The sequence below is a fragment of the Candoia aspera genome, chromosome 1 (genome assembly GCF_035149785.1).
Source record: "Candoia aspera isolate rCanAsp1 chromosome 1, rCanAsp1.hap2, whole genome shotgun sequence".
Classification (NCBI taxonomy): Eukaryota; Metazoa; Chordata; class Lepidosauria; order Squamata; family Boidae; genus Candoia; species Candoia aspera.
In genome coordinates this window covers 42,439,007-42,464,784 of record NC_086153.1, presented here as the reverse complement: position 1 = coordinate 42,464,784, position 25,778 = coordinate 42,439,007, and the positions used below count along the sequence as shown (strand labels likewise).

Genomic DNA, 25,778 nt, shown 5'->3' with positions numbered 1-25,778 from the left:
ACCATAAAAACAAATTACAATATAACAAACCAATAAATAAGAATAAAATAGATACAAAATCCAAGGGGCTAAGATCTTATTTGTTGGGGAGAGATCTACAGTGCTAGCCACCCCCAAGAAGATCAGTTGCCCCTCCCACCCCAGGTGAGGCGGCAGAACCAGGTTTTCAAGTTCTTCCAGAAGGCTGGGAGAGAAGGGGCCTGCCTCACCTCTGGGGGCAGAATGTTCCAGAGGGCTGGTGCCACTGCAGAGAAGGCCCACCTCCTGGACCCTGCCAGGTGGAATTCCCTTACCAGTGGGGTTCGCAGCATGCCCTCTCTGCATGACCGGGTGGGATGGGTCGATGTTAAGGGAATGAGACAGTCCCTCAGGTAACCTTGCCCCATGCCATGTAGGGCTTTAAAGGTCATAACCAACACCTTGAAGTGGACCCGGAAGCAAACTGGCACCCAGTGCAGCTCGCACAGTAGTGTCACATGTGCCGATCTTGGGGCACCGATAACTGCCTGCACGGCTGCATTCTGGACCACCTAAAGGTTCTGGATACTCTTCAAGGGTAGCCCCATGTAGAGCGCATTGCAATAGTCTATATGGGAGATGACCAGGGTGTGAGTGACTGTTCAAAGGGCCTCTCACTCCAGGAAAGGGTGTAACTGGCACACAACACAGAGTTGTGCAAAGGCACTTCTGGCCATGACTGCCACCTGCTCTTCGAGCAGGAGTCGTGAATCCAGAAGGACCCCAAGTTACACACAGGGTCTGAATGGGGCACTGCAACCCCATCTAGAACTAAGGATGATAACTTCCTGGATACAGAGGAGCCATTGACCCACAGCCACTCCATCTTACCAGGGTTCAGCTGAAGCCTGTTGTTCCCCATCCAGGCCCCCACAGCCCCCAGGCACTGAGAAAGGGCAGCCACCGCATCACTTACCTCACCTGGGATGGAGATATATAACAGTATCATCAAGCATATTGATGATACCTCATCCCGTGGTGACAGATGATCTCACCCAGTGGGTTCATATAGATGTTAAATAGAAGAGGGGAGAGAACTGAATCCTGCAGGACCCCACACAAGAGGGGTCGAGGGTTGGATCTCTCCTCTCCCATCGCCACCGATTGGGACTGGCCCTGGAGGAAGGAGGTGAACCATCATAAAACTATGCCACCCACCCCCAACTCCCTGAGCTGACCCAAAAGGATATCATGGTCAATGGTATCAAAAGCCACTGAGAGGTCAAGAAGAGCCAGGTTGGATTCACTTCCTCCATCCCGCTCCTGCCAGAGATCATCCATAAGTGCAACCAATGCAGTCTCTGTCCCATATCCTGGCCTGAAACCTGAATGGAAGGGGTCTAGATAATCCATTTCATCCAGAATCCTCTGGAGTTGTAACACTACCACTTTCTCAACCACCTTCCCCAAAAAGGGGAGGTGGGAGATGGGACAGAAATTGTCCAACACAGTAGGGTCCAGTGATGGTTTCTTGAGGAGGGGGTGTACCAGTGCCTCCTTGAAGGCAGCTGGAAACAACCCTTCTCTCAAGGATGTATTAACCATCGCCTGGACCCAACCACATGTCAGCAAGACTACTCAGGAATTTTGGGGACTTTGCAGTCTTGGCTGAATTGGTTTTCCATCAGAAGTCTGAGTAGTTAAAATTTCTGATTACCAAGTTTCTTCTCCCAGAAAGTTTTGTAATCTGGTCCAGAAGGGCATTATTGATTCAATAATATATTTGCTATTTCCTCTTCCTTGTAGTGTTACCTAAATGCTCTTGCCTGGACTCTCATGATAAAACTCTTGGATCTCAATGCATCTGTGCCCTTCTTTATATATGATGGCATTCCTCCTCTCTTTTTGTCTGGCCTATGACCTTTTGAATAAGCTGTATCCTTCAGTTCTTGCATTCCAGTCAAAAATGTCATCCCATCAAACTTCATTAATGTCTATTAAATCCTCTACTTTTCAAGGTACTCTACAGTGCCAGTTTTAAAAGCATTGATCTGGCTTTCTGGGTCAGTTCAAAGTGTTTGTTTCACCTTCTAATGTCCTGCCAGTTGAGGATCAGGATGCTTCAATGTCTGCTTATTATCAGATTGTTGTTGTTATATGCCATACTGTCATAAAGTAAAGTGAAATTCCTTTATACAGTATCTATCCAAGTTTCTAAAGATGTAGATATGTAGATGCTAGCTTTTAACAAATGGGATCCTGATTTTTAACAGTGGGATTCCTGTTACCTTCACGAATATTTTCAGCATATTAGTGACTTTGGTTTTACTTGTTAATTTTTGTTTTGGGACTTTTGAGATTGGGGAGCAGGAAACAGTAAACAAATCTCTTTGTTCACTTTGCCTGTAAAAACCATGAGACTTAATGTTCTTTTTTCCAGCAATCAGTGCTTTGAACTGTTTTTGTCTTAAGTCTGTAAAACTGGGGAGATAGCAGAATAGTGAGGAAAGGCAGACATAACTGACAACCTGGCCTTATACCATGAACAAATCATTTGTTCACTGACTCTGTACTTCAGAATGATCACCCTATCCAGATTGAAATGTCCTTTTCCCTTGCTGTGAATTTAAGCAGGAAGGGAAAGATGTGCATTACTGTTTAACATAGTTTATGCTTTATTAAGGTTTCAGACAAGATGCACACAATTTTATAAATATATATATTATCAAGCAAATTATCCTAGCTAGCTGCCTCCTCTTCCAGCTGGAGCATAAAGCAGGCTTGTCCAAAACAGTAGGGAGCAGGGGAAGCTCATGTAGCCCATTAAGAAATGTAGGAAGCTGCTTTATATTCATTCACAGCATTCATCCATGTAACTCAGTACAGATGGCCCTGACTGGCAGTAGCTTTACAAATGATCAAGCAGGACTTTTCTCTGCCATACCCAGAGATGCTACAGCTTGAACCTGGGATCTCTGCATGCAAAGCAGGTGCACTGCAATGGAGCTTTGACCATTATTCAGTGGTGCTTATTACCAAGCAACTATGCAGTTCAATCTTACCCATATTTAGCCAGGAGGTAAGCTGTTAGCATTACAGTCATATATTAGCATTATAGTCATAAATGCTCACTCTGCATTTCATTCTGACCAATTAGATTTTCATCCAGCTTAGTGCACAGAGGTCTGCAGCCTTGGAACCAATGCTAATTTGCCATCATCACAGATGTAGAAATGTGCAAAAAGCATCTGGATTCTAGACTATTTGAGCAGAATAGGAGGCAACTGGTAGAAAGAGAATGAGCTACTTTCTCTTCCTGGAAAATGGGAAGGAAAGAATTGTTAACTTTACCTTGTAATAGACAAGGTTGCATCACAGCTGGCTTCACCTTTTACAGATGCAGCCAAAAGGATTGGTAACCCCCCCCCCCTTTTCCCCAAAGAATCCCAATTTGCCATGAGAGGCAGTTTTGTCTAGCAGTTAAGGTGCTGGGCTAAAAACCAGGAGACTGAGAGTTCTAGTCCCGCCTTAGGCATGAAAGCCAGTCACTCTCTCTCAGCCCAACTCACCTCACAGGGTTGTTGTGGGGAAAATAGGAGAAGGAAGGAGTATTTGGTATGTTCGCTGCCTTGAGTTATTTATAAAGCAGGATAAAAATAAAAATAAATCAATCAGTTGAGACTAGCACAAATAAATGTCATGGTCATTCTTTATTCCATAGTCCATAGATCAGACACTTTGCTTTTGATGTATGACTTAACAGTTTCAACTGATTTCATGGCAAATTGGGATTCTTTGGGAAAAAAGCAGAGGGGTACCAATACTGCATCTGTACAAGGCTTTTCTTGCATTTTGCACTAGGTTCCCTTTTGTAGTATATCAGGGGAATTCTCCTGTGTAATTAGCATTACACCCACAAGAAGAGTCCAGCCCCATTGGGATTGTCTTGCTCAGGGCAAGAGCACTTCTAGTGTACTCCAACACAAGCACAAGGAACCCATCATTTATGGAGAGCAAGAATGCATGATGTTACCCTCAACCCACCCCCAGTCAGAGGCTAATGCAGCCTCTGCTGATGCTTTCTGGGTCTGCCTATATGTAGTTGTATCTTTCCTGCTGACCAGTTCACATAATATGCTTTGATTTCTTCTGCACCGTAACTCCATTTCAATTGGTTGCTGTGGCAGTTACTGTGTCCTAGGATACACGGCTGCATAGTTCTGTCCTAGTGCTCCGTTTTTCTTTTCCCTTTTTTGAATCTCCCCCCCAAAAACGTGGAATCTCTAAACAATGACACAATGAACAGAGCTTCTTCCTTTTAACAAGTCTATCAGTTGATTCTTGAGAAGACTAAAAAGTCTTCTTTTTAGTTCCAAGGTAACTTGTACTCTGGAAGGGGTCTTTTTAGGGAATGCTTTTCTGTCATGAGACCACTTTTCTGTCTTGCTCAAACAATGAGACAGCAACCAGCTTTGATGAGCATTTCAGTGATAATCAGTCCATTTACTCCTTTATGTTCTAATGCTACCTTGCAATACTGCAGTCTACCGTACTAGTTCCATTTCTTCAATTAGTAGTATAATTAAGCTTTATTACTACTACTTACTCAACATTAACCAGAGAATGCAGAGTGCAGGACTTTGGAAATGGGGCATTGTATGCTTGGAATAACAACACTCTGTAGAAACTTCCACTGAAAGCACTTGAGGAGAAGGAATTGTGGAGTTTAGGTGTGAATGTCCATCCATAGGCAATGTAAATTGGCGAGGATGCAGAGACAGGAGCGGGCAGCAGCAGGGGAACTGTCCAGTGAGGACTGGCAGCAGCCCACAGTCCCGATTAAACCCCTTGCCCTCACTGCAATTCTAGATGGAATTCACAGGGCAGAAGCAGCTTGATGCTGTGATGCAGAATTGCCATCAGGTCAGTTGAAGGAAACAGTGCTCCAGGGAAGAATCAGACAACTAATGCTGGAAAAGCCATCCTTGAGGTTACCTGTAATGTTGCCAGGCCTTGGTAGCTGCCTAATAACGATGCAAAACTTGGGAAGAATGCAGGAAAGAGGAGCTTCCGTGGAAGGATTAGATGACTAAATCGGTAAGAAAATAGTACCTCCTATAGCCCTTCTTTTTGGGCCTTTTGAATTCAGTGTAACTTTTCTTCAAGGAAACATGGAGTTTTGAGCAATGTATAGAAAACTTTGCAAAGCTTTCACAGGGGAGCTGTTTAGTTTCATTCTTTCCTCCTACTTTTTATCTCACACACAGATGCGTATCTGCCAACTGAGGCTAAAATTTCATGCATGTGGTAAAGTGGCCTAGTTCAATCCACCGATGGTTATTTCATATAAAGGCTCCTAGGCATGCTTCTCCTGGAGCCTACTGTACTTCGCATTTGATTCAACAGGGCTTGCTTCTTTTGGATTAAGCATACTCCACTGGAAAGCCCCGACATAAACACCCACCACCTTCGGACCGTTTTGTTGCCTAAGGGTAAACGGAGACCCTCGGCGTTTTCTTATTGGTTGGTAATGATGTAATGCAGCAGAACATACGGGTATCTCTCCCTCTCCCTCGTTCCTGGTAAGTACTTGAGAGAAGGCCGCTCCAGTGTTTAGCCAATCAAAGACAAGAATCCATTATGGCCTTGGGGAGTGGAGCAGGGAGGGCGACTTGCTCGATTGCTTTTCAAATACCGCCTCGTTCTCATCCCCCCTCCACCCCGCTCCATGTGCAGCCCTTCCCAATCAGGATGCAACACTGACACTCGTCTCTTCGGCTATTTGAGAAGCTCTTATAAAGGACGCGGAAGCTAGCTAAGATGGGCAACTTTCTCAGCCAATGATATGACGGTAAAAATAAAGGCGGGCTAGGGGGAAGTCAGTTTATATTCTGTAAGAAAAAGAAGTAGTAGGGAATGGGGCGGGGTGAGGAAGTCAATTGGCACTTGTGTGGCACCAATGAAGCTTCATGCTACATAACCATGTAGTTTTCTAGAAGCACATAGATGAGGGCGGGAAGCTGAGTTATCGACCAATTGTTGCGAAGCTGAGAAAGAGACTTGTACCCAACGGGCGTAGGGGAAACTGGTGTTTTATAAATGGCAAATAAATTAACCAATCGGTAATTAGAATTTGAGGCCTGACAGGTAAAAGATCCAATAGAAATGTGGGCGGTGACCAGAGCGTTTGAATGACTGTCATTGCGACCAGTAAAAGGAAGTCTTTTTTTTTTTAAATACCGGCTCGACTCTCTCCTCCGAGGTTCTGGCAGGGGAGGGGGCGCTTGTCCTCTCCTCCCACCCGGTGCATTCTGACGTTGCGCGGCAGGGAAGGAGGGAGGGCCTAGTAGCGGCCGCTGGGATACAGGCTTACAACATGTCTGCGCTGCTGGCTGCGCTCGGATTGCGAGGGCAGAGGCCGATGAAAGGAGAGGCCGCTGCGTGAGGAGGAGAAAGGAGGCGGAGGAGGCGGCTCGAGCTGTAGCCTGACCCGACCCGAAGCCTCAGTGGGGGAGACGGAGGCTCCTTGCGCGGGCGGGCGCGGAGTTTCTAGGCAAGCTAAGAGGCTGCGGCGCCAGGTACAGGCCCGGGCCGGCTCTTTCGGAGGGAAAGATCGCGGGGCGGGGAGTGGGCGAAGGCTGACGGGGAGGCTGAGGCCTTGTCAGGCTGGAGACGTCGAGCGCAGGAAAGAACGACGCGGACTGGAGGAAAAAGGACGGCCTGGGCCTCCGCTGGCGTTGAGGGCGGCAGCACCCTCTGGGGCTTCTATGTAGCGCGGAGAAAGCGGAATGGCTGAATTTGTATCTGCGCTGTAAGACCAGTTGGGGGGTGGAGATGGACGGGGTTTGGTGGTCTTCGGTCGGAACAGCAGGATGGAAACCGACGGATCGTCTGGGGGCTCTGGTCGTAAGCCCCTCGTGGCTGATTGCGGCTGCTCTACGGGGGGCCTCCGTGTAGAAGGCGCAGTTCGGGACTGGAGGGAGCTTCTGATGGGGTACAGGCTGGGATGTGGACTGGGTGACCGATATCTCGCCGTTCGCTGGCTTGGATGGGAGGGAGAGGCCTGGACGGACGGAGGCCCTTCTTCCCAGATACATGTTAGGGCTCCGTTATTTGGATCTCGACCACAGAGTGAAATTTTATAGTTCCACTTTAAAAAAAATATAGCGACGTTCACTAGTCTGGCCTCCCCGCCTTGCTGATTTTGATAGCATATGCAAACATCTGAAATATTTAGATTCTTTGCAGGGGCGGTGCTGGGATTAATACAGGTCGGGACTAATTTTATCAAAGGGTACTACTTTTTGTGCTAGCCCTGAAGGACATAGCCCCACATTGGTTGTAGTTTTGATGATGTAGGTAGTGGTGAAATCTATACCTTTTGGTGGTTGACTGGAATTCAGATCTGAGGGCTGCCTATGAACTTGCTGACTAATTTACTTTCATTTATATGCAATATAAAGTGATTTTTAACTTTAGCTCAATGGAAAGAATGTATAATGTAAACTGAGTATTTTTATTTAAAAATCTCTATTCTACTCAGTTTCCTAAGTGATTCTCTGTAGTTTTGTATTACTCTCTATGCCCCTGTTTGAAGATAGTACAAATGGAAGACAAATTCCTAATTTTGTGTTAAGGATTGAAAAGCTAAAATGGTGTCTAAAAAGTTGGAGGAAAGGTTTAAATTAATTTGCAATTGCTTTGGAAAAAATCTTGATATTTCATGAGAATACTAATGAAGATGGAGTTGTAAATTTGAACATATTTGGACCTCGTGTTTGATTGTTCAGTGGATATGTAATATATTTGTGAAGGTGAAGGTCCCCTGTGCAAGCAGAGTCATATCTGACCCTTTGGCCAGAGTTAATAATGTTAAAGGGAGATGCATGCTGAAATATTAGATCAATAATATTAATAATCTGAGAATTATTTATGTCATATATGGAATAATGAAATTTGTGAGGTATGATTTTTAGCAGAATAAGACAGTAATATATAGAAAATTTCAGTACTTGTAAATACTAATATCTTATACAGCCCTGTGCCACATGTACATAGGGATAACAGCATCTGTATTAAACTATTGAGGTTAATCTGAGTACAGCATAGCCTGTTTAATGTGGATTTGCCACAAGACTGAGCTAGGTGCATGTAATTTGTGAAAAAAGATGGGGCATTAAAAGTTTTATTTAAGAGCTTACAAAAATGGATCATCCTTGAAGCTTGACAAGGATGGTCAGGTAACTTAAACAGCATCACCACTATAGTGGAAACCAATCCTCTCCCATACAGAACATGCCTCATGTATAGTGGTAGTGTGCCTTGTTGATTTTTGCTGAAGATCTGACTTGAACACAGTAATAGGAGGCTTCTTTTCCTTAGTATAATTACTTGAAGCTTAAGTCCTTAAAAATTAAGGTTAGAATCTCTTGCCATCCATAATATAAACATCATTGTGATTTATCACAGCTGATTAGACAGGTGTTTTCCCTACCCCCAGTAGGCATTTTCTATTCTGTCACATTATGTTCTCTCTGCAGCTCCTAAGACCATGCCTTCTACTGGTTAGGGTTGTGAAGACTGTGCATAGGTCTCATTCTAATAGAGTGGAGGGAATAGAGACATTGCTTGGGGTAAATGATTGCATGCCACAATTAACCAAATGTTAGTTTGCTCTCCCCATTTATCAAGTATGAACAATGCAAAGCATTATAGAATCTTTTCTGCAATATCACTTTATAGTGTCATCTGGCTATTGTGGCAATATAAAGCCTGTCTTAAATTAGGAATAGTGCCTCAACAATGGCTGCATAACTACTAGTGTGGAAATGTTGATGCCTTCAGTCAATATTCATATCTACATACAGAGATACTGGAATAGGAAAGGAGGGTTGTTTGTTTCCTGTACTGCAAAAAGGCTTTGAAAGGTTGAATACAAGGTAGATTGATTTTGCATATGCTAAAGTAGCTTTGTCTTAATGTTTTCACAAGCTTAGATGGTACTACAGGCAATATGTACAGTACTTAGAGTTAATATGGCCTTTCAGTTATAATGTTAAACCTATAGAATTCTGAAATCTTTCCTCATCTCTAGTGGCTTAATGCAAGTTTGGTATATTTTTAAGATCAATGTAATGGATAACAGTATTGTGTCCTCTTATGTATTTTATTGTGGTTGTGGGCTGCAGGAAGCAGGTTTTGGACGTAGGTACTGTAATTTCAGTTGTAGTTTTCTAACAACTAAAGTTGAATAAGGGGAGTGGTAACTCACTAGGCTTACTTAACTCTTGCTGCAGCTGTTGACTCCATCTTAGTTGCTCATCAGTACTACAGATTTCTGGCTTTAAAGGGATAGAAAAGACAATCTTGTTAGGAAGCAAAACTTGTAGAAATATCTAATCTTTAATGGGTTGTAAAGCATTGCTGAGTTGGTCAGGTAGCCAGAAAGCTACTTACTGTGTATGTTTAGACATATGCCTTATTTTTTTATCACATGACTTTCTATATTGTCTAAAACCTTCAGTGTAAAATGACAAGAGCATTGTACTTCTTAGATGAGGACTTCTGGCTATTTTAAACTGGGCAATAGTAGTGCAGAACTGCTAGAATTAACAAAGTAGCATTTGGGATGCATAAAGTGATCCTATAACTTCCTTGAGGCTTTAAAAGGAAGGATTGCAACTCATGACTCAAAGAGCTGGTTTTTACTGTGAAATTCTAAATGACTGTTAGGCCCTATATTAAAGATACTTAACTGAATGAAGAGTATGTATTATACCAACCTCACAAGAATGCCAAAAGCACGTAAGAGGCATGCTTTTCAGTGGCTACTTTACAACAGTAGAACTTCATTTCTCTGGAGTTCTGCCAACAGCCAAATAGTAGCTTGACCATTTAAAGCATATGAATTGTTTATGTTTAGAGGGAACTGAAATAGCCAAGAAGCCTGGTGTCTTGGCATCCACTGAATTCTTCCTTAATATTCTTATTCCTCAGCTGTGGACCCTAGCATACAGTCTCCTTCCCCCTCCCCTGCTTATTTGTTTAGTGTCCTGTGTTAAAGGTGAAGCTATTTTTAGTTCTTTTTCTAATAAATGGTATGCTTTATCTGAATATCTGAAAAAAGGTGCTACAGATTTTCCAGAATTAAAGGACACAGAAAACTTTTAGTATGTCTTAGTCATTGAAACTTAGTGAAAGCAGTGACTCCATTGCATTCATTCCATTGTTCCTTTGACTTGCCACATTTTTTTAAATTAGAAGTGAGATTGCAAATATTTGGTGTATAAATATGTGTCTTGCTTTATTAATCTGAAAAAGTACAACGCAAGGGTTCAATAAGAAGGTTCAGGGCCTGAATCTCTAAGGAAAAGTTGCTATATAATGAGCATCAGGGTTGGTTATGTCCTGATTACCAGGAAACACACTGAGGCGAGGACTTGGTCTCTAATATTTATTAGTAGTACTTAACAAGAATCCTAACAAACTGAGAAAGCGTGGGAAAACCCAGCCATATAAACCCCAAAGGTTAAGGCGGTCCCGATCTGTGTCTCTTTGAATGGCTGAACAGTTCCTCAGTGCTACGCATGCGCTTGACAGTCTGGGTGAGAGCCCCCTGCTCGCCATCCTTACTCATGACAGGTTTTGAGCAATATACCTTTCACTGTTAGTTTCACTAGCTTTCACAGTTAAGGCACATTAATGTCTGCAATTACATGAGAACTTTTCAGGTACTAAAATCAGTGTATTTGTGGTCTGCTTATCTCGTGTTCCAATTTTTAAATTCTTCCTTCTTGAGAAGCTGCACAAAGCCAGTTTTCATGGAGTTGAAAATTATGATTCTATAATTTTATATATTTTTATGATGAGCTGTTGTAGCATAAATCAATAGTAAGATCATTGTTAATATAGTGTATGATAGAAGTGGTGAACAAGTGAAAGATGTAGGATAGAAATATTTATATGGTTTGTTTGGGAAAAGGGTAAAAAGGGAGTATGTCTGCTTTTCTCTCATTCAGGAAGAATTAGGCTACATACCAGAAATTTTTTTCCAAATCATAAATATTTAGATAGTAGAAAATATTTAGATAGCAGAAATGAATAGCTTTTACTAGATGGTTTCATTTGCTGCTCAGCTGAGGTTACCAGATCATTCAATAATGGACGATGTTTTAAAGATTCTTGCTAACTATTAGTACAGATGTTATTAGCACATAATAGAGAGCTGCAGTATACTTGCAAATGTATGGAAGCATGACTAGGAATAACTAAATCTTTGTAAGCTGCTTTCAGAGTACATGGATAATATGCAAACATCTGACAGTTAAGAAAAGCATTAAAACAAATTGCAGGAAATTTCTAATTTTTGAGCCCAATTCAAACATACAATAGGATGGAAGCCTCAAGATACAAATCTGCAGAAATTAAAATCTCATTCTAGTCACTTTTCCTGAGCATTGGGCCCTCTTGAACTTGGGGTATTTCTTACAGGAGCTGTCAGTTCAGCCTTCCATTCACAAATGCCAGAAATGACACTTACTCCATAGTTAACTTATTAACTAGATTTTGTTAACTAGTTTTGATATATAGTAGGCCAGTAATGATACTGCCTCCATACACCTTTTGGATTTTTTTTCAGCATACTTGTTTTTTTTTTCCCTGCCTTACACTCCCTCAACTCCATCATGCAAAAATTTCATGGTGATTTCATTTTTTAAAAAATGAGTCTTATATACATAATGAAATTAAATATCAGAACCTAAGTTCAATACTAAGCACTTTGCATTTAAAAATTTTACGCATATTTAATAAGCTAGGGTTCTAACCTATATTGCAAAGTACTTTTCAGAATTGATCACAGTGAATTGGATGTGAGACCACTTTGTATAACTTTGACCTTGAAATATAAAACCAACGTAAGTCCTGAGTTCATAAAATTCTAGCATTTGTCATTATGTCTGCCCATTAGAAAAAAGCGCATGAGTGGCCTGGTTCATGCAGCATATTAAGCTATATTTTACTGAGTTGTGCAGTAAAGCCATTCAATTGTGATTCATTCAGTACCTATGACTTAGTGCATTGTGTCAGTCCCTATGATATGCAAAATATACAGGTGACGTATTTTATCAGAATGGGAAATAACCTGACAGATTAAAAATAGAAGTGTGAGGAAATTGATCTATATACAATGTATATATATTTCATCATAAAACAGGCAGAAATTGGAATATCCATAGAAAAAGGTGTGTGTACAAATAGGGAGGGATTTATAGAAATGGAAAAGTTGTATACACTGGAAAAGATAGGAATGCAGTGCACAGAGAGGAAACATGAATCCAGGAGAGGCATAGAGAAATGCAGAGCAGAAAGAGAGAGAGTGACAGTTTTGAAGTAGAAACTTATACTTTTATTTGAAGAATCTGACAAGAAATTTTGTGACTGTGTGTGGAAACAATAACACATGCATTTTTAGTGTATAAATTCTATGTATTAACAAAAATCTCATTAATTTGTATTTTTGTGTACACTCTGGAGGAAAATATTAGAATACTAGAAGAATCAAGGATTAGGAGGAAAAAACTTAGGATGGAGAGGAGAACCATCAGAGGAAAAGGACCAACAAGCTTCAGTGTGCTTAGTGGTCATGTAATCCTTGGGATGGACAGAAATGGGATATTCTACAAGGGTTTATCTATTTCTTAGAACCTTAAACAGACTATAGGCATTCCCTTTAGAGACACTTTTATTACGGGCCCATTTGTATATTGTATTTACAGTTTTCAGATATATTCAAGTTCCAAATTGCTACACCTGACTAACTGTATTTACCTGAAAATAAGAAGGCATAAGACACTACCCTCTTCACTGAGAATACTCCTGTAATTGTTTGACACGTTTACATTTCATGTTTTAATTATCTAAGTTGTCTTGTGAGGGCTGCACATTACAAGGTGATCTAAAAATGTTTGGTTAAATAAGATAACATAAACAAGGTTATTGTTTTTACCGCAGAGGAAAAAGGAATCTTCCCCCATCCAGTAAAGAAGAGTAAATAGAAAAGGATTAGAAACACAGACAAAATCATGTGTAATGCTAAAGTTAAATTCAGAATTGCCAACTTCAGCTAAAACCAATCCTGGAGATGCCCTGCTAATCTGTGCACATGATGTTATGTATACATAAGTGTGCAAACATGCACATACAACAAATGTGTATTAGATTTTTATACCACTGTAGTGACTTTTGGCAGGATACCAAACTTAAACATCCATGGTATAGTTCAATAGTAATACAAGTAATTAAAATCAACAGACTAACTAGAGCAACATATAAAATTTCTTTGATGGTATCCAACTAGTTAGAAAAGCCTTGCAGGAGAGCTTTGTCTTAACCTTCCTCAGGAAAGGCTGTGTCATGATAGTGAGGAATTACATGCATTTTTTTCTGGGATGTTCATATCAGATGGATCTGTTCTAGTTGAAAGAGACAGTGATACTTTGGCACTAAGACATTATAGGGCTTTAAAGACTAAAACTAGCACTTTAAATTGAACCTGGAAACTTACTAGTGACCAACACAAGACCTGCATCACAAATGTAATGTGCTTGTGACATCTAGTGCCAGTTAACACACACAGTCTGTAGCCAAAAGAGCAAGAAACAGAAAACATGGAGAGGAAGGAGAAGTGCACTGAGTAAAAAAGGAAAATGAATAAAAGTGGATGGAGATGAAATGAGGGGAAAAGTTAAATGAATGGGGAGGGAGGAAAGAAGCCTTGTTTAAATATTACAAAGGGCTAAAGTCATTAGGCAGGCAAACCCTGTGAAGCAACTATACATTTTCAAAGGCATAGATCTGAAAGCAGGGAGAGTTGCAGTATTTATTAGCATCTTACTTTCAGCAAATGATCCCCCACACACATATGCACCAATATTTGCTTGCGGGAGATTGTCTTTTTATTGGGTAAATTAGGATACATACAGTCCCCCCAAACCAGAAAGTTTTAATTGGAGTATTCTTATTTTTGATGTCTGTAGCACTTTCTTCCTCATGAAGTCTTTTATTTTACTCTGAATCCTTATATCTCTTGCCTTTGGTCTATACAGTATTTCTGATTGATAAGTAAGCTTAAATTATATTATGTAAAATCATTTTAAGTTCTTGCATTACATTTTAAGAGTCAATTACAGTGATATTCCTCACTTCTTAAAATTCCACTATAAGGAATGTGCTGCCTTAATTAAAAATTTCTGGTTGTTTGTCTTAGCCGTGTAGTGTCACATTATGAGTATCTGTTAGTGTCACTATCAGATTTTTTAAAATGTGAGCTTCCACAGACCTGATGCTCCCTTCATGTCCTACCAGCATAACTATTTGGAAGTATCAACCTAGAGAGCTGGATTCTATATAATCCTGCTGTTAGTGACTATAACAGGTGGTATTAAATGCAAATGGGATTTCTTCTGTGTTATATTCCAACTTTTGCCTAGTGTTAATCAGTGAACATGATGTGAGTAAGGTATGCCAAGACTGAGAAGCAAGGTGTGGTGGCTGAGAAACAAGGTGTGGAAACATGGTAGTCAATGATTCTGGGTATGCAGGAAAGCTAATTTGTTTAGTGAATTGTAAATGCAAGATCAGTAGTATGGAACTTTTTAAAATTACTTATATTCTTCCTCTGAGGAATTCAGGACATAGGATGTTCTCTTGGTATTTCAGCTGATTGAGCTACATACAGATTTGATTTTCCTGGGAATTAGAAATTGTTTCTCATGGTGGAGTTGTTAAAAAAAGAGTTACTATTGATGTTAAGGCAGTATGTTCAACCAATTATAGTACAGGTAGTCCTTGAGTTACAATGGCAGTTAGGACCGGAATTTCCATTGCTAAGTGATGCGGTTGTAAAGCTCAATGTCACTTGATTGCATTGCTTAACGACGGCAATCCTGGCAGTCCCCATTGCCATTGTTAATCGAGTCCCACTGGTCATTAGCTAAGGGCCCACCCAGATCCAAACAATTCCCAGCTTGGTCCCTCCTAGCCCCGAGCCTTGGTTTTTCCAGGGTAAGGGACTGCCTCCCCTTCAACTCCTGCTAGCTGCCTATTCCCCCTCCATCTCTGCCCTTTTGGCTGCGCCGCACCCTGCCTTGTGGGGTGGCATGCAGCCCCGGAACCGTGCATCTGAGGGGCTTCTTGGCACTCCACGACTCTGGGGCTGCAAGAAATCCCTGAGCTGCAGTGTGAAGCTGTAGCCACCTCAGCCTAGCTTCGCAGCATGAAGCTGCAGCTGTCCCAGTCCAGCCATGTGAAGCTGCAGCCGCCCCAGGAAGTTGCAGCCAGCCCAGCCCAGCAGCGTGGTGTGAAGCTCTAGCTGCCCTCACTGCCCTGCACTCCACTACCCCTGCCGCCCTGCACTCTTCCACTCCAGCTGACCTTCACTATCTTCTTGCTCCTGCTACTGATAAGGCATGCCCAGCCTGGCCGTTTGCGAGGCAGCCTTTGAGGCCTTTTTCCTGAGGTCTCACAAGAAAACTGCTGTGCAACCTCAGGAAGAAGGCCTCATGTAAGTTGCCTCACAAAAGGTCTGGCCCGGAATGCTTGGTCAGCAGCAGGAGCAAGAAGATGGCAACGGTCAGCTGGCAGTGGTGGAACACAGGGTAGCAGGGGCTGTGGAGTGCAGGGGCCCAAAGAGCAGAGATGGGGGGATTGTCAGGTGGGGCGAGTTGAAGCACCCCTGAGGTCATTATGTGGTCGGGCTGCCAAGTGCTCAAATTTTAATCACATGACTATGTGGGCACTGCAATGGCTGTAACATTGGGGACCGGGCATAAGTACCATTTGTTCAGTGCCTCCGTAACTTCGAACAATCACTGAACGAAGGTTATAGCTTGAGGACTAACTGTATTCTTAAGGGTCAATCTTACAAGAACCAAGAGGCCAGACTCAAAGATTAATTCAATTTTGGATCTTCTCATAATTGGTATGTGGCCTCTAGTAGTTTACTTCTGTGTGAATGTGATCTTCAGTGGGAGCAAAAAGGCCAGCCATTCCTACATGCAATCTAGAACATCACCAAATATATATTTGTAGAAAAGAAAGGTCTTTGCCTCTTCTGTTTGAAACTGTATTAATCATTGCCTAGTTTTAAAGTCATTATTCATTTGAGCTTGGTTGATCACAGAAGTTAGTATTGCTGCTAGATTGCTGAATGGCTTAGTAAGATTCAAGGAGGAATTTAGTGGATTAAGCCTTTCTCCATGTGTGCCATTAATTTTTTTAACAATCCAGTAAACAGCAGGTATCCTGATGAGATAAAGTACAGAATTGCTTATTAGTTTGTGTGATTCAGTTTGTAAACCTTTCATAGTCTTTTCCAACTATAACGCTAGCTTTTTATCCGTTCCTTGACTGTAGTTTTGTGCAATAACAGGAGTTCTCTGACTGGTAAACAGTTTGATAAATTGCACCAAAAAAAATATTAAAACATTCTATTTTATTCAATATTGGTACCCCCTGCCTAAACATAGAGGACAGCAAACCTGGTAAGATAAAAATCAGGAGCAGCAATGATCATCTTCCTAGTGTTATTCCCACGCTATGGCAGGGTCCGCTTTTCACTAGCAGCAATAATAATAGTGATAAATATAGCAGTTGCAAAATGTTGTTTTACAACAATTTTTTTTTAAACGCCTAGGAAAATAAAAAGGCCGTCATGTGGCACCAAAATTACCATGATCTAGGTGTCAGGTTAACCTTTCTTGAAAGGGCATTTTCATACATGGGTGCCACCATTGAAAAAAACTTTTATCTTGTAGTCAGCCCCTTTACCTCAGTGGGCAGGAGTACTGTACCTGAAGAAAGGCTTCAGTTGAGATCAGTGTCATATAAGTATTTAAACAAAAAATATTATAGCTGCACAAATGATAACATGAAGTAGAACGCTTTAAAATTTAGTAAAAGTGTGAAAAAAGGGAAACAGACTTGTCAAGAATACAGCTATGTTAAAGCAAACATAAATGGCTAATTTTATGGAACTCAGGTCGATGAAATGGGCTATGATTACTGTGAAGTGAGAAAGGACTACTATTAGGATAAATCATGTCCTTAAATAAAAGGTAGAAACAAACTATTTACCCATAATGTTTTTAGTAGTTTTCTTCTCCCCCCCCCCCCACAATTTTGGTAGGTGATTTATCTTTAGATAATAAAATTGTGGAGATACTGTCGTTTAGTTCAGAGATTTAAAAAAAATGTTTAAAAACCTTTTTGTTTTTGTTAAAAACAGCGTAGTCTGTTTTTTATGTTTAATTCTTTGGTGATACGCTAAGCACTAATTGTATAGCTTCTGCAACTTCTCTGCCTACCTCCTGATACATCATTGCATCAATTCCTTTTTTTCTTTTTCTTTGTTTTCTCTTTTTAAAAAATTTCCTTAGGCTAAGCTCACTTCTTGGTAATGTTGTAGATATGACTATATCATTTTCTTCATATTGAAGTGATTTATCAGTTTCTTCAGAGATTCGTTTTGATTGATCAGTCTAACCTGTGGAGCTTTCCTGGCTTAGCTGAGAGTATACAGGTACAAATATGATAAATGAATAAATGGTGGTCGCCCATGCAAGTACTAATGAGGTTCTACCTTCCTTTTTTAGATTACCAAGGTTGGTTAGATGCATCCTATCAAAAGTAGTATGCCTTCATTGAGCCTCTTGTCCTACTCTTGTGGGAATGTCTAATCTGAACCCCATTTACATGGAGGATTTTTTGGATATCTCTTCCCTGCAGGGTATTCTTTGATCTTTTTGGATCGGGATTGCGCCCAAAGTGGATTAAGTACCAAAGGACTTTAGGATTTAAATGACTATGAATGGTATGAATGGTAACAGCCATTAACTTTAATAGAGCAATTAGTGCTAGGCATGGGAGGGCAGATTAAAAAGGCTGGAGTGACATATGCAAAATAACACAAGGTAATTGGGGCAGAGTGCCACTATTAACATTGTTCTTAAAATCTTAAAATGTAACCCTTGGATCTCAGCCAAGTGGGCAGATTCATAGATTTGAAGATTATCTTCTTAGAGGTAAGCTTCCTTTAATTATACTAGGGATCTAAGTTATGTGTCTCTGTATGTGTGAGCTTATCAAGTGCTTCCTCATTTGCATGACTAAAATATCAAGAACATTCATTCATGGACTCATGAATTAGTAACATGAAAATCTGTTAATTCAAATACACATGCAGATGAGCTTTGCCCACATTCAGATGGACAGGTTTTATTCATAGATTTTTAAATTTTATTTGCCATCGAATGGTCCTAAACTGTTTGAGGTGTTGCACAGCTCAAGTGTTGCTCATTATGGATTTCAGCTGATCTAGTATGTGTTGTGTGGTCTGCAGTAAAGTTCTGATGTTGGGACTAGTTTCTCAGAAAAAAAAATGGGTGGGTTGCAATCATCTTACATTGCAAGAGTTCTTATATCAAAATTATTATATTGGCTCAAAATTTGATGAAGTAGAAATATCAGCATCACTAGGTTCTTCTCAGAATTTATCTCAGCCTAGAAGCATTTATTTATTTAACACATGGAGTCTTAGTGGAGTCTTTGGTGCTCTCTGAGCTTGGTTGTTTGCTTGTAGATGTTTCATTACCCAACTAGGTAACATCATCATTCTCTTCTATTGGAACATCGAAATAGCTCCCCATCCACTCAAAGAGCTTTATCCCTAAACAGCAGCCACTTGTATCTCTGGGAAGTTATGCATAACAGCATCCTGTTCATCCTTTTCCAGCATATTTCATTAGAGAGTTGTGACACAAATATTTAATACTAAGTTTAACTATATATTTACTTTCCTTTTGTAGTTTAAATAGATATAAGGGTTCAGAATTCTAGCAAAATTTACTGAATGATCTTTCCATTTTTAAAACATGAAAATAAATCTGATAATGACTTAAATCTGTTTCAGCATATTGATTTTCTAACTAGTGGGTGACATATGATTGAAGATGAGTTCAGTAACCATAGATATTGTCAATTAAAAAGCTTTAAACAAACAGAAAAATATATTGCTAAATGTAACAAGTGAGTTTTCTATTTGGAATTAAGGTTTGAATTAGAAATGGGTTCACAGTTGGAAAACTAAATGTTACTGTTTTAGTCAATTCTGCAGGCATTGGTATTCAGTATTTTTTAAATTTAGGAGCTGATAAACACATGTTTGATATTTATGATCATGGCCATCAAGCTCATCTCCACATCTTTACATCCTTGAGATCTACGAAAGTTAAAAAAAAAAAAACCACCTATGAATATAACAACCAGCTGCCAAAGTTAACAGTTGCTCAATTTTAAATCTCAGGTTAGGCTAGGTGTCATGAGTACTGATGGTGAGCAGGAAGGGGCCCCTATCCAGGGGGGAAAACGCATGCGTAGTACTGAGGAGTTAAGCAGCCATTCAAAGAGACACAGATCAGGCCCGCCTTAACTTTTGGGGTTTATCTGTCCCACGCTTCTTCGGTTTGTTAGGATTTTCTGTCTAATGTAGCAGTAATAAAACACTAGAGACCTATTCCTTGTCTCAGCGTGGTTCCTGGCTGTTAGGACACTAGGGTTAGCTAGTGTTGTCAAAATGCTTCAAGTGTATTACAAATTTTTATAACCTTATATTGCCATCAGGATATTGATATTGGTGATTGAGTAGTGGCTTGCTCAAGGTCATGGAGTTCATTAAGTTGATGGCAGTTAATCAGAGTGTTCATGGTATGATCTGTATTAGGCAACATTTCTACTTATAATAATGAGTATTTAAATTGTGGAATAAATGGTACTTTGCAGATACCAAGTATCAATATATGAGACAAGATTGTGACTTTCCGTATACATAGGGAATAGTGGGTTGTTGTTTGGGACATTGCTCTGAATTTCATAATTACAGGTCTTCGTTTAAGCAACAACATCACATGACTGCGTTGACAGCAGTTGCAGCAGTTCTACTTGCCATTGGTAGGTGAATCCCACGTGGTCACAGCATCCCACAATCACGTGATCACCATTTGTGACCTCCTTCCAGCTTCCACATTGACTTTGCTTGTGGGAGGTCGGCAGTGAAGGCTGCAAATAGTGATCACGTGACTGCGGGACACTACAGCTGTCATAGTTGTGAGCCAGTTGCCACACGCCCAAATTGTGATCATGTGAGTGGTCATTTAACAAGGGCTACCTGTATGTTAAAAAAGTGTGTTTCTTTTGAAGTACTTCTGAAACTGTTTATTGTGGGATGAGTCCTTGCCCCCTTTTTGAGCTGTGTTTGCAAATTCAATTTGATTAACAAGTTTTTGTGTTCACTTTTGAATCACAATTGGAACATCCAGTCCAATGTACTTTACAGTTCTTTCAGTGATGAAAAATTTAATTTTGGATAGCAGCCCAAGATGGTATAAAGATAGAAACATGCATATTATTGAGGAAAGATGAAAAATGATAGCTGTGTTCATCCATGACAGAAAAAAAGCCTAGCGTAGGGTTGTAGAGAAACTGCTTCATTAAAAATAACCAGAGTGGCCTCAAAGAGTGCAAGTTTCTGAGTTTTCTAGAACTTTTAGCAAGCAAGATGTTGCAAAATGTGGAACTGGAAAGAAGCAAATCCCCAGAATTAAGCCAGGTGTTTTACCATAAGATTTGCAGTTTGCAATCTGTCTCAAAAATGGCTTTGTAGATAATGCATTAGACAGTGGTACATAATGTCAGTAGTAGTGTTGGAAGCACAAAAGTGTCTGTGTGGATGTATTGCTCCCCACTAAGAACAACTTCATTTTCACACATCTGAGTGAGAGGAGAGCAAGTAAGTCCCTATGAGAGAGATACCTGTTAATGCTTCAGTTTGTACACGCTGAGGAATCTTTTCATTCACAATGGAATGGGAGCAGATAGACATGTGTATATACTCATTCTCATACTTTCTCTTAAGTATACATGTTCTTTACACTTTCACCCCTCAATGATCTGCTTGTCAGTCATTTTAAGCATGGTTACTAGTAGGGAATAGGGATGCGGTGGCGCTGTGGGTTAAGCTGCTGAGCTTGCTGATTGGAAGGTCGGCGGTTCGAATCTCTGTGATGGGGTGAGATCCCGTTGCTAGTCCCCATTCCTGCCAACCTAGCAGTTCGAAAACATGCAAATGTGAGTAGATTAATAGGTACCGCTTCGGTGGGCAGGTAACAGCGTTCCATGTAGTCATGCCGGCCACATGACCACGGAAGTGTCTACGGACAAACACCGGCTCTTCAGCTTTGAAACTGAGATGAGCACCACCCCCTAGAGTCGGACACGACTGGACTTAATGTCAAGGGAAACCTTTACCTTTACTACTAGAACTAATAAGTATCTAGGTGATCCATGAAACATTTGCTGGGATATATGTAACAGGATCCTTCATGGGCTGTACCCTGATCAGCAGACTTCCAGAGTGGAAGAGAATATAAGGTTTATGGCAAATGTCTTTAAGGGGGCAACAGATTGTCTGCCTTTGTTGTACATGATCTCTGTAAAGACCCTTGGAAAATAAATCTGTGAATCAGCATAGATTTCAAGTATCACAAAAGAAGATGGGAAAGTAAAGAAATCTATCTCGAAAAAGTTCCAGTCACAGGAGATAATCAGAATCAGACATTCCAGTTTATGTTTCTAAAGCTTGTACCTCTCTGCCATGCTGCAAGTGAGGTGGCGTGACCAAATTAGTGAAGGCATATTCCCAGGAATATTATAGTAAATGAAGTTGACCTGCCATGGGTTGAAGCCTAGCAGGGATCAGCAGATGAGTGTGCTGATGTAGCTGGATACTTAGGTAACATTCTAAAATGTTTGATTCCTATTTTATTTTGATAGTATTAAAAACTTAGCTTCATGGGTGTAGCTGTTGCATTCAAATAAAACCATTATATTATAGATGCTTTAAGTTGACTAAAGGAGGCCTGATCCAAGGAACAAAGTGTTCTATAGTGCTTAGATTTTTTTTTTGCTTGAATACAATCCCATAAATTATATTTTACTGTGCTAAAGATTATGTCTGTATCTGTTATTTAATTTAACATTTAAATGTTTCATTTTTATCATATTGGTTCAGTTAAAGTCATCTCCAGATATGCTGGCCTTTTAAGATTCAGCACATTTAGCATTTTCAGTTTTAGCCTTTTCTAGATAGGCATTTCTAATGTCACTATTATCTTTTTGGTTTCAGGCAAAACTTTCCTATTCTCCCCATTCAAGTCTTACAAAAATCATTTTAGTTTCCTTTAATATCACTGTGAATGCTTGACAATACCTTATTAAAGGCATTTTTTTTAAGAAACTCTTCTCAAAGTGTTGAGGTAGTCATATATGCAGCCATTTCATTTTCCTGCAGTCCCAACAAAAACGTTTGTGTGTTCATGTGCATGTGGAGGTGACCTGGGAAAACCTTTGAAATAGCCATGATGAACTTTCTGGGAAATGAAACTGCCTCAAAGCTTTGCAAAGTGTCCTTTGAATGGTTTTGTGCGGTTGTTTTTGTGTTGTATTTTGGGGAGAGAGATATATATGTGTGTGTTTGTGTGTATTAACAAAGTCAGAAATGAAGGCACTTCATCATGAGACCTTTAATACACAGATGAGTGCACAGTGTTTCTCTTTTACTCATTTGTACTAATAGGCAAATCAATCATCACTGACAAAAGTACACTGAAGTAGAATTAGAAAGAGAGAAATAGAGTTTACCAGAAAAGCATGTCTGCTGTCTTCTGTTCTTTTAGTCTCAATCACTTTTGCAATTCAAAGTCCAGAATAGAAACTTGAGGGAGAAGGAGCTATCATGTATTTTACTGCACATTCAAGTTTGCCAGTGGCATAAGATACTATGCTGGCTGGCTTCTGTTACCAAGGTTACCTAGGATGTAGATTTTAGTAGCTCTTGGAAAGTATAAAAAGAGTTGTTTAATCTGGAAGCATCACTTGCAGAGAGCCTAGGAAAAACTTGAGCTTTTCTGGTGAGTGAATTGAAGAGCAGAATACCAATCCTTAGTTTTCTCTTCCTAAAGAGGAGAATGGATTGAGATCTCTTTTCATTCAGGCATCTTAAAGATATGATAGGGTAGAAAGATTTATCACCATTAGCCTCCAGATTGGGATAATGGGGTAGAAAATGATATACTTTTCTGTTTAGATCATTGTGTGTGTTTGCACGTTTGCATAAATTAAATTTTTATTGTGCAATGTGTAATATTTCATTTCCTGCTCATATTGTAATGAGCCAGAGCCAAATATTAGAATGGCTGACTCCATTTTGTTATTACTACACAACTGTACTAGTGCAGCATTATAGTTGAGAATCTATAGTACTATGTAGCAGTTGCATTCATGGAACCTCTGATCTTTAATTATTTTAATCTAAAATGAAATAGAATTCTGTCCACATATTGTTACATACTTTCCCTCTAAGACTTAGTATTTCTTTAGCCCCTTGAGTTCAAGAAAGGAACAGCTGCTTCTTGATAATGTCTTAAGAAACAAGAGAGAAAATGAAATGACAATCTGCAAGTATGACCTGCAGTTCTAGTAACATGCTTGTGTTCCTGCCCCAAACCAACAGATAAATATTTGGAGCAAGTGCAAGCTTGTAGTGGTGCTTGAAGGAGAAGTTACGGATTGAGCAGTGAGTTGACACTTTTCAGCTTATAAAAAAAGATGAAGATTTACAAAATCAAACAAAGGGCATATTATAGCAGGAGCTGACTGAAGAAACAACTCTCTTTAAGAAAGGGAGTCAGTCAAAGTGAGCAAGGCTGGCAAACTCTCTGCCAGAAGGAATTATATGAAAAAACAACTTCCAAATGTTAGTTGCTCCAATAAAATTATCCTTTCCTGCTATTGCATATGGGGAAAATAATATTGGGGAAAAAACAGCTACAATGGTATCACCATGAACTTTGAAGGCCTAGGAAGGAAGCTGAAGAACTTGGGAATTAGTTGGTGTCTCATCCATCCTTCTATTTCATGGATGAAGGCTGTAAAGGAAAAGAAGAAAATTGCTGTTGAATGACTGGCTTTGCAAATTTATTAGTGGAATAGATTTGGTTTCTGGAAACATGGTTGAGTTACCTAGAAGTTGGATTACTAACACAAGATGGATTGCATCACACAAGAACTGGTAAAAATGTATTTAACCTAAATACAGCAAGCTTGATAGTGGGCTTTAAAATGAATTCTGCTGGACTTGGAGATGAAAACCCCTTGTGGAAGGATGAACTGCCCTGAAGCAGTTATGTCTGACTGTTGTGGTTAGTTTTTTTCATTTCAATGGTCTGACAATCAACTGCTCAGCTCAGGCAGTGTAGGCACTTAAAGAGAAAGGGAGGGGGGAATTTAAAATTCCTTAGGATCACCTGCAAGCTGGCACATAGATTTCAAAGGAAAGAACTATAAAAGAAGCTACAGGAGGTAAACGGGGAGGGGTGTTCATTTAGGTTTGATAGGAGAAGCTGCTGGAGAGATGATTGGACAAGGCTTGGAACAGAATTGACAACAGCTGGAGAGCCAGAAGCCAGACAATCCATGGCCAGGGAGAAGAACCAGGAAGGTGCTAGAGGCAGTAGAAGCATGCAGAAAAGAGCCAGCAGAAAGAAAATGCAACCCCAGTAGAGACAGTGGCAAAGAGAGTATTAAAGATAGAAGCTGTTAGTATTCCTAATTCTGTAGATAAGTATGGAAGAAGAAACTAGCAGTGAAACATTTGTGTATTACAAACAAAATAGTAGAAAGTTAAGTCATTTAGTTAAGTTCTACGTATTAGAAGATACTGATACTGTAGGTATTAGAGTACATATTTATGCTTGGCTGCTATGGATAGATATTCATATATATATATATATATGTATATGTATAAACATTTATACTCGTGAAATCTTGTAAATTTGTACATTTGTATAGCAATAACATCACTGTCTTACTCGTTTTTGTTCCTGTTCATTCCCACCTTCTGATGTCCCTGGAGTAAATTCCTCGAAGAGAGATTTGAACGACTTGGAAAAGTTAGGCTTGAGAAGATGATGTAGATTGTGATAGCACACTTCAAATAGCTGGCAGGCTGTCACAGAGAAAAACGTTAGGACCTCTTTTCTGCTATTCCAGATTGCAGGACATAGAGGAATAGATTTAAGTTACAGAATGGCAGATCCTGATGGAATCTTAGGGGGAAAAAAGCGACTTCCTAACTGTGAAAAGAGCTTGACAGTGGACACAGTTACCCAGAGAGATGGTGGACTCCTGAATATGTTTGTGTTGAAGCTAGACAACCACCTATTGTGGATGCTTTAATTTGGATTCCTGCAGGGAGTTGGACTCAATAACCTACATGTTCCCTTCCAGCAAACTGATTTTGAGAATTTTTTCAGACAAATTGGAATTCCTGTTTTGTTTTATATTGTGCCAAAACTAGACTTTGTGCTATGCTGTGTGTGTTTATTATTTTTGTAATTTTAAAATTTGTCTTAAATTTTACAGAAAGAAATAGGAAAAGAATAGGGGAAAAAAACAGTAAAAGAAATAGTATGCAGCGTGAGCAGAAGGACCTACCTTGAAGGTGGATTCCCCTCCCCCCTTTTTTGCTCTAAAGCAAGGCATTGTTTTGATATAATGTGATAACACTTTGCAGAAAACACAGAAATTTACAGAAATTCACATTGACTGTATATTTGCAGATCATACAGTTTTTGAAAATATTATGAAACCTAATTTTTTAGATTAGAAAGCACTGTATTTTTCAGTGTCAGGAACTGCAGTTTGCCTTC

General features: G+C 40.0%; 1 protein-coding gene across 3 annotated transcripts in view; it reads left to right on the top strand.

The window, feature by feature from the left end:
* The first annotated feature begins 6,230 nt into the window (after positions 1-6,230).
* PPM1B (protein phosphatase, Mg2+/Mn2+ dependent 1B) overlaps positions 6,231-25,778 on the top strand; it is a 57,460-nt gene continuing 37,912 nt past the window's right edge. Inside the window, exon 1 of one of the 3 annotated variants that reach the window (XM_063302849.1) lies at positions 6,231-6,536. The gene's annotated coding sequence lies outside the window, so the exon portion shown is untranslated. The remainder of the gene's footprint in view (positions 6,537-25,778) is intronic. The other 2 variants (XM_063302844.1, XM_063302846.1) reach the window with 2 other exon arrangements.